The sequence below is a fragment of the Alosa pseudoharengus genome, unplaced genomic scaffold (genome assembly GCF_046254945.1).
Source record: "Alosa pseudoharengus isolate Yale_2024_CS ecotype anadromous, Long Island Sound unplaced genomic scaffold, YU_APseudo_1.1 YU_APseudo_1.1_scf_23, whole genome shotgun sequence".
Taxonomy (NCBI): domain Eukaryota; kingdom Metazoa; phylum Chordata; class Actinopteri; order Clupeiformes; family Clupeidae; genus Alosa; species Alosa pseudoharengus.
Window position 1 is genome coordinate 2,310,760 of NW_027468685.1, and position 6,916 is coordinate 2,317,675.

General features: G+C 41.3%; 2 long non-coding RNA genes across 2 annotated transcripts; one reads left to right on the forward strand and one right to left on the reverse strand.

Moving 5' to 3' along the window:
- Positions 1-558: 558 nt before the first annotated feature.
- On the forward strand, positions 559-2,483 carry LOC143140039 (uncharacterized). Its single transcript, XR_012990520.1, has 2 exons — positions 559-1,113; positions 1,524-2,483. It is a non-coding gene; the product is annotated as an uncharacterized LOC143140039 (long non-coding RNA).
- A 40-nt stretch (positions 2,484-2,523) lies between these two features.
- On the reverse strand, positions 2,524-4,130 carry LOC143140038 (uncharacterized). The gene is made up of 2 exons (XR_012990519.1): positions 3,620-4,130; positions 2,524-3,107 (listed from the first exon to the last, which is right to left on the reverse strand). It is a non-coding gene; the product is annotated as an uncharacterized LOC143140038 (long non-coding RNA).
- Between the last annotated feature and the right edge of the window lie 2,786 nt (positions 4,131-6,916).

Consider the following 6,916-nt stretch of genomic DNA (forward strand, 5'->3'; position numbering starts at 1 on the left):
CTCTGCCCATAAACGCAATTTACGAACGTCCACAACTGAATGGCAGAGCCTACAAGCGCAGTTGAATGAAGTTAACAGATGACAACATTAAAAAGAATCAAACGTTTAGCGATCATGAAATAATACCATAGATGATAAGATGTCAACGAGCAGGGAGATAATGAAGATCAGTAGTTCTACTCAAACTACTTGTGAACGTAGGCTATGGAAGATTGGTCAAATCTAGCAAGTAGGAAAGTTTAAGTGAATGACGTGAAAGTGAAAGTAAGACATTCGAAAGGCCAACGAAAGTTAATGTTGCTTTTGATAGTAGCCTACAAAGACTTGCAAAACTGGTGCTCTAAATAGCGATTCTGTTGTCTTTGAAAGGTTCTCTTATTGAAGCATTGAACTTCAATTTGGATTAACACCTGCTTTTACAAGGCGCAAGTATTTAGGCGCAGAATAGACGTGCGCTTTCAGGAGCAGTCTTTGTACATACCGCGGAATACATAATTAGGCGCTCTTTACTCTTCCCCTCCCATCTTTTTACGCTAAACTCCCATTTTCCCTAGCCTGGGTGCCATTCCGAACTTAGTCCCGCCCACAACGTTTGAGGTCGGGAAGTTCGGTCTGGCATTGATCAATAGTGGCGCGAGTATGCTCGCCCAAATACTGGCGGGCCAATCAAATTGTCAGGGCGGGCTTTATACGATGATGGACAGATGCTCAACAGTAACGTAATCCACCACGTCACCAAAGAGCGCTTGGGTTGAATTCGTTTACAACAACGATGGCTGCCGCTGGAGAATTGAGATGTGTAGATTCTGCTATCAGGTCTGTTCTAGAAGATATCGACAGCGAATTAATTTTAAAAGAGGAACAGAGTAACGGGATCAAGGCATTTGTTGATAAGAAAGATGTTTTTTGCCGAAGCAACTGAAATGGGCATCACGGCGATGCAACTCGGCGTGCACGACGAGGTGGATATAGCCAGCGGTCGTTGCCAGATCCTTTTTTGAAGCCCGGAATCCTGGCTGCTGAACAACAAGTGGAGGGACATGCTAGGCTCCGATGTTTTTAAGCCAACGCAATGGGTATCGTCGTGGACGAAGTTCATCTAACTTACAAATGGTAAGAGAGTCTAACTGTCTGACTTAGTAAATAACTCCCAATGTCGTGATATGAATCCCATGTTGTAAACATAGTAGCCTAGGTATCGTTGTACGTTCGCTAACTCAGACTTGGTACAATCATAACGTTAGTGTGATTGTAGCGAACTAGCTGTTAAAACATTCTAATGTAGGTTACTGTTTTATTTCTATCAGTGGTCAGGCTGCAAAAGGGCAGAAGGGCATTTGGGTGTTGCTTTATGTACTCAAGCACCATATCCATATTGGTAGGCTAGTCACTGTACCCCTTATAAGTGATGTATTCTTTTTAGATGTCAGTACAGTCATTAAAAAGTACTAAATGATACTACTCATAATTTCTTATTTTTACTGTTACTTATTGGTTGCTTTTTGTACTGCTATATATTCCAGGTACACCTGTGCTGACATTGACCGCTTCTGCTGATCGGGAATCCAGAGCCAGGGTTATGAAACAGCTTCAGATGGACAATCCAATAAATTTGGCCCTGAGCCCAAACAGAACAAACATCAGAGTGGGTCTGATTAAAGTACCTGGCCATACACTGGAGTGCCTACACTGGATTGTGAGGGATGTTAGTACAAAGCTTGACCCAGCAGTTAAGACGGTACTTTAATGGAGTCACTAGTTGTCTGCGGAAAGCTTTGTACTGCCATTTTGAGGAACACACCACATCTGTTGATCTAGGACATCTGTGCTGCACTCACTGCCATTCTGTTTGTTCTTGTGAACCTGAAGGTTGTGGGGAGCTAATCCCCAAATATGAACACTTTCAAGGGGAGGTTTCATCACACCACAAACACAGAATAGTCACACCTAAGGGCACACTTTTGATCAGGGAACTGTTACAAACTTACAGGAGTAGTTTACTTCAGGACCATAAAAACATACCACTTTACACAGTCGACACAGCCTGCACTGGTTTTGGAGATGAACTCATTGATCAGTTTTAGAACAGTGCACACAGATATTTGACCTGGACTTCATTATCCATAATCTCCCTACATACAAGCTGGAACATGCAAAAGAGATACTATGAATTATGCATGAGGTTTTTGATGACATCGAACAGAGTCGAACTAATTTGTTTGATGACTGTTGTTCAGGATGACCGTGTTCAGGTTGACATGGATTACACTGGTTACTTTGATGACGAGGATGAGGATGATAAGATACAATCATCCCCAAGTAACTTGGAATCAGGCTTGTCAATGTTGAAGATCTCAGGCTAGCTTCAAATTCAGGCTCAAATGTGTAGCTTCAGGGTCCTGTTGTTGTGCAAATGCCTTTTTTTTTTTACCTCTGTTACATTAATATTTTTGAATAAAATTAAAATGGTTTATACTTCTCTACTGGTTGGTGATGTTTCTGCATTTAAAGACAAACAATAAGACATGTCAATAAAGATTTTTAATATCTACACATAATAGGTAATGTTTGAAGATATACGCTGAACTTTGAACATACAACCAATAAGAAAACACAAAAATGTTTTCAAGAATGTGGATACTACTAAACTATTATGTGAAAACAATTATTTACATTGTCATTTACGAAAACAATATTTACAAATTACCATCACCATTTACATTTCACATTTACTTAATTATTTAAATAGGCACATTTTGCCAGTCCATTATTTTCTCCTGGTAATTCAGCTTTGCCAAAAAGTTTCTATTGAAATTCGGGAATGCATGAGACTGCCTGCCTGGGTGATTTTTGCTGGGAAAGTTGTGAAAACGTTTACCAGTGTTAAAACGTCCTGTTCTCGGGCCACATGATGAATGCCAGCCGGCCTTGTCAGCTCCAGCTCTGTGTCCGTTTTGTCCATTAGCTCTTTGACGATGCCAATGGACCTACTGATTCTGGCTGCTGACATTTCTGACATGTTTGGTCCCAATCCTCTCATAAATGATTTGAGTAAATTGTTTAGGTGTTCCAGGTGGAGGTCAAGTGGATGGAAAATGGGTGACAACCTGAAATATAAGTGAACACATCAGTGTGAAGAATTACAGTATAGCCTAATAAGTATAACGTGCATTGACAATACATTGGAAAATACAGACTGTTAAATATGGTGACACCAGATGCAATTGCTGAGCAGGTCAGAGAAACACTGCCCACCCCCCACAGAGGTGCAGAGCACAGAGTGGGGGTTGGATAACATGCTAGTCCATTACAAAATGAAGTTTCTACATATTGACAAAGTGACAGAGGCCAACTTACACATCAGGTACAAGTTTATCCTGGTAACATTTGCTCACACTACACTGAAATTCGGGCTGGCTTCCAGAATACTAGGCATGTCAAAATATGACTAGATGATTTAATCATAGATAGATTTCACGGAAATGAGGAGTGTGGGAATGCACAGTGTTTATCACATTGGACAATAATCACGACTCACTATTAACTCATGTGAAACGTGGCAATCGAGGTTATTCTCATAGTCATATCATAAGAAGTAGAAATGTATTAACAAGCTTACCTCTGTAATGCTTCTTCGCGTTTTTGTACCGGTTGGAGTTGACGGATTGGGGCAGAACGTCTTCAGAGTCCGGGGCGTCTCTGATGCCTCAGATGAACACGGTTCTTCAGGCTGGTCTCCTTCGTCTTCTGTCCATTTTTTAAACACGGGCATGTCGCGTTCCAACCGTGTTATAAAGTTCTGACAGGACCGACAAATGCGATGCGATTTGTTTGCAGTGTTGTGGAGTTGTAATCCTAAACGGATAACTTGATCGTATATGCATTCACCTTTACTGTTTCTCTCAAAAATGAGGTTCGTGTGTTGAAGAACTCCGTGTATCCTTACATTATTTTTACAACACCTGCGAAAATCGCTCACATTTTCTTCTTCTAGCGTGCAGTTGAGTTCTGTTGACATCAACTATGCGTCGCTTAACATACGTCACACACTCCGTTGCTCTGATTGGTTGTAGGTCTATCCAATTGAGTGCAGAGGCATTTTTTTTCCTGGTTCGTTTGAAACACGCCCCATAATCACAGCTCTATGGAGCAGTATCAGACTCAAATTCTGACTAGAATTGAGTATGACTACGTCAGGCTACATTTTCCCCTGGATCCTCCCATGAATGCATATGCATGACATGACAATCGCAATCTGCCACTTTCAGCTCCGCGACAGGCAGTTTGCGCTTTCACATCATTTCGGCCTGTTTGTACATACCTCGCAATGATTTTACACGCACGTTGCAAAACAAATACGCCTGAAGTGGGCGCAAAAGCGTTAGTACATCTGGCCCTCATTGTCAACATGTAAATTAAATGTAACGTTTCATTGTGAATCAAATTAAAATGTTCTCCTCTTTGCAAACGTAGGCAGAGGCATAGGCTATGGTGACAGATTAATTTAATAATGTTACAAAGATACTGCATCAATCCGTATGTTTCATTAGGCTACTAGGCTATTTGTTTTGCCTTACTCTTGATTCATTTAGGCTAGGCCTTTTTATTATGACCGCCGCGCAGCGAAGCGGCGGTCATATAGGTTTAGTCAGATTTTTTTTTTTTCTTTTTTTTTTTTTTCTTTTTCGCATGTCCAAATTTCTGTCAATGATTCCCGGGACACTGAAAGACCGGGGTAGACGAAACTTGGTGGGCATGTAACCCCATATGGATAGCATGGAACCATCGTTTTTCGTTTTGATCTGTAGCCCCCCCGCTGGACTGCACCCCCCGAAAGGAGGGTAGGGCAGACACAGTTTTCTGTGAATATCTCGAGAACCGTAAGGTTTAGGAAGACCATTTTTTTTTTGTATGTTGATCTCAAGGGGCCATGTCAACCCATTCCATATCCACTCATTTCATGTATAGCGCCACCTAGTTAAACACAAAAAAGTAAAAATGAGGTGTTGTAATCGCAGGTATCTGTGACCTAACATAGTCAAAACTGCACGAAATTGGAAGTGTAGGATAATTATGACACCCTCTGAATGCACGCCAAGTTTCGTGGAATTCCGTTCATGGGGGGCCACACAATAAATTAATTTATGTTACTATACACCAACTGGCCTGTAGGTGGCCGGAGACAGTTTTCTGTGAATATCTCGAGAACCGTAGGGCCTAGGAGGTCCACCTTTTTTTTGTATGTTGATCTCAAGGGGCCATGTCAACCCATCCCATTACCACTTATTTCATGTATAGCGCCACCTAGTTAAAAATTAAAAAGCAAAAAATTAGGTGTTTTCATCACAATATCTCTGGCTGACATGGTCAAAACTGCACGAAATTGAAAGTGTAGGATCATTATGACACCCTCCGAATGCATGCCAAGTTTTGTGTACTTTCGTTCATGGGGGGCCTTACAATAAAACAATTTATGTGTACATTCAGTGACGTACACCAACAAGGATTCCCGGGACACTGAAAGACCTGGGTACACAAAACTTGGTGGGCATGTACCCCCACATGGATAGCATGGAACTGTCATTTTTCGTTTTGATCTGTAGCCCCCCCGCTGGACTGGACCCCCCGAAAGGAGGGTAGGCCAGACACAGTTCTCTGTGAATATCTTGAGAACTGTAGGGCCTAGGATGACCATTTTTTCCGTATATTTGCCTCCAGGGGTCATGTTAACCCAGTTCATGTGCACACATGTGCACAAACAGATACACACACACACACATTCACAGTAATCATGACACATACTCACACAGTAGACATATGTACGCTTCCATGCACAGGCACATACGCAGGCACGCACACACACACACACACACACACACACACACACACACACACACACACACACACACACACACTCACACACACACACACACCCACACACATAACATAAACATAACACAAACAATCAAGAATTTCTCATAATTATGAACAGGCAAGATGGAGGTGGGGTTGTATAAAATGAATTTTACATGTGAAATCTATGAACTAATCATGTTTTGGTACTTGTTGTCTAGCAGATACCAGTGAGAATTGAGTGTGGATAATGCAATTTAGTGAGACAGTTAGACATTAAATGAATGATTTGCAAACCCGGACAGCAAAAGCTTGTGAAAATCGATGTTAATTGTTGGTCAGATATTGATCAGTTTCCGTCAGACACCCAAAATTCCACATCGATGGCATGAGTGGTGGTTGGTCTCTCAAAGTAGAGCGTCGAAAAGGTTCTATCTTGGAAGGGTTATCATGGTTAAGATGGGCTAAAAGACTGTAGACTGACGGAAATAGGCTACAAAACATCAAGTCATATTCATCATGCACAAGCCAACTAAGCTATATATACAACCTATACGATAGGCTACTGGAAGACATTAAAGATAATTAGTTAATGTAGCTATACTGTTCCAAAATGTAGGCTACCAGCAATGTAGGTAGGTAGTATTAAGGTAGTATAGCCTACAGGAATAAAATATTTCCAGCATCAGCCCTATTTATTTCGTGTTGTTTCAGTTGTCCTACAGTGATTAATGTCTACGACAATCGAGGTAATTTAGTCAGTTGAGCATTTTATAGTTTAAATGTAGCCTATTGAATAATTTGAAATGATACTTTGAATTCAAGCAGAAACTCTTCTTTAATAATTGCTTGTATAACCTACTTGAATATGGAGAGTATGTGCTCCATGGCTACCTCTGATCATTCAGAGTGATAGCCAATGAGGCCTACATCACTTTCAGTGCTCCATGACAGTTGGAAATATATGCATATTTAAGGTCAGGCCTAATGCAAAGCTTTTGTATTTAATTAGGCGTGCCCGATCGATTTGAGGGCCGCTCGGGCCAAATATGCCAGGGCCGAT